General features: G+C 37.5%; 1 protein-coding gene across 1 annotated transcript in view; it reads right to left on the reverse strand.

The window, feature by feature from the left end:
* capn9 (calpain 9) overlaps positions 1-2,914 on the reverse strand; it is a 16,730-nt gene that overhangs the window by 2,626 nt on the left and 11,190 nt on the right. The gene's annotated exons all lie outside the window — the stretch shown is intronic.

Here is a 2,914-nt window from a genome sequence, read left to right on the forward strand (position 1 = left end):
ATTAAAATAATTTGTATTGAAATTGAAGATGAGTGCGGAATTCTTTTGTATGTGTTTTCTTCTCAGTAACACTTGCGGTGAATCATTTAGAGTTTGGTCCTTCATTTTCGTTGTATAATTGCAGATCCACTCATATTGGCTCTTCCGATGAAGAATATAGAACATCGAATGTGAATTCAAGCCAAAATCTATGTTATCAAGGGTTAAGAATTTATATGTTCTTAACCATTAGCGTCTGGATTGCAGCGGATCCACAACCGGCTACCGGGAATAAACTTTAAAGTTCTTCTCTAGTGTTAAAACATGTGTCTTGAAAAATCTCGATTTGCTGAAATAGGAGGTCTAATGTGTATATTTTTAACGGCGTAACGCGGGTAGGTAGTACGAATCCATTACAAAGGACTATTCTAGCGTATAACCATCAGCTTGTGACTGTTTATAATGGAAAAGTCTTGCTTATAATTTACAGACAAAATCCCCTTATTATCCTTAAAGTTCCTCCAATGTGGTGTAGGGAGTGTTAGTGACATCTAGCAGTGTATGCAGTTTGCAACGGTCCTTCCCCTTCTACGACCCCAAAGATGATATAGTTGAATTGTAGCCGAAGATAGGAGCGCCAAGAGCCTCCTATATAGAGCAATGTGAAATCCTAACTCGTATAACCTCATCACTCATTGGTTAATGTGGTCAGATACTAGTCTTTATGAAGAATATTGAGATCTCTTGTGGGCGTTTTTATTTGGCTGTACGCCATGACAGTTATGGAATGGGACTATATAGGATGTAGGTGACGAGTCTACAAGTTGAGCTGCTCTCATTTGGTACTGCGCAGTTTATTGACTTCGTTGCAGCAGGAAATAATGGCAACTCGCCTGGTTACACACAATCCCGTTTACAAACAGTACACTAATAACATCTGGTATTCTGAAACGATTTTAGATGGTAAGAAATTTATGGGCATATCAAAGTAAATTTGTTTTGGAGAGGAGGAGACCTCTGTGGATAATTGGGCTCCCGGTAGAAACCTCCTGAACCATGAACACTGAAGGAATCCTAACCGGGAGAAGCTGAAATTACATATTGTATATCGTTTAGAGCATAAAGTTGTTTCTATTTCGACTCCTCTTAACATCACAGTAAAAGTAAAAGATTAATTACAGCATGTTAAACCAATAAGTGTAACTTGCTCTAAGCAAAAGACATTGCAACACTTCATTGTTTTGGAGCATGGCTGAGTTTTTCATGTCCTCTGAGACCATCTAGTAGTGTCTGAGTGGGGGGGCATCTCATTAACCTCTCAACCTGGAGCTGCACTTGATTATGGGATTGAGAATGTGTTGAACTCGTTATGCTAGTTAACTTTATATCAGAAACAGACTGACACAGGGCTGTAACTCACTATCCTCTTACAGCTGTGGTCCAATGAACCAGACTGAATCCAGTTTCTGCATTTACACGTGACTTTCCAGGTCTATATTGTTCACATCTTTGTGACGCTACGTGATATGTGGACTACAACCCAAAGACGATGGGTGCCAACAAAGAATGAGGCTTTTAGGTTGGGTTCAGGCATTTTAAAAATGTAATCTAACAAGAAATGTATATTTCTCTCTCTGCCAATTCTATCCCCCTTTGTGCTCCAATAACAGTTGAGCTAGCCTCGGGCAATTTTCTCCTTTTCTTTGCTTAGCTATGCTAAATGCTACGCTTATCTATGTTGAAAAAACAACCAACTTTTGAAGATGGTTAAAAGATAAAAGCAACACAGTATATTAATCAGCTAGCTAATGTTAGCAAAACGACAGCTATAGGTAGCTAATACAAATCCATCGTTAGTTAGTTAGTTAGTGTTTTCCTACAGATTGAAACACTAACTAACTAGCTATTTAATCTACATCAATCATTAGCTAATTAGCTAGCATCAATAACAATAGCTAACTTGTGATGTGACTATGTATGTATATGTTGTTGTTTTTTCGTCCTGTCTGTTTGTGTACAGATGAATAGTTTTATTATTTATTCCTATTTGTCCCTACAGGAAACCCACATTATAAAAAAAAAAATCTGTATTATTTGTTTTTAATTATTTTTTTGTAATATTACCTGTTTACTGTATAGACAGACAAGAAACATGCAGAGAGAGTAAGGTGGGTAGGGAGTAGGAAGTTGGTGTTTCACTATCAATTTAAATATTCAAAATGTGTTTTATAAAGAACGTACTGTGTAACTGTTTTAAATAAACTTAAATAAGAAATGATTTCCCCTGATCAATCCATGGTGAATTGCACATAAACATGTTGTCTTTGAATGTCTTTCAGTGGTGTTCATGATGTGTTTGGGTGTGTACCTTAACCGAGCTGTGTGTGGCTATGAAGGTGAAGTTAGTGGCCAAAACACAGGGTTACAGCAAACATGACAACTGCAGAAAACAATAAGAAATCAGAGGACAGCAGAGCTACAGATGAGGTAGACAATACCGGATAAGAGAATCGCTTGTTTGATTGATTGTCTTTGCTGTCTGCATTTCCACCTCAGTTTCAAAACAGGGAACTCAAAAGGACTTGAGGAAAAATACATTTTGGACCTGCAGCTTCATCGTCTGTGGTGGAAGATTAATGGCACAGCAGAAATATATTCACAAACAAAATTCTACCAAAACAATGCACCACATTGGTTTTATACAGGCGGCTTAATGATCAGCTGAGGTTTCCATGTGTGACCTTATAGAAAGGGCATTAAATGTCTGATCCTGACACTGTATTATCTCATCATTAACTCCACTACTGTTTGCTCACAGCAGCGTTCAAGTCTATTTTATTTTGAGTTTAATGCTGTGTTTGGATTAAAGGTTATATGTACGGTGAGTCTCTCTATTTGGCTTTGAGTAGAGCTACTGAAACTGCTGTTTTTATCA

The sequence above is a fragment of the Morone saxatilis genome, unplaced genomic scaffold (assembly GCF_004916995.1).
Source record: "Morone saxatilis isolate NCDOM2014 unplaced genomic scaffold, NCSU_SB_2.0 Contig17, whole genome shotgun sequence".
Taxonomy (NCBI): Eukaryota; Metazoa; Chordata; class Actinopteri; family Moronidae; genus Morone; species Morone saxatilis.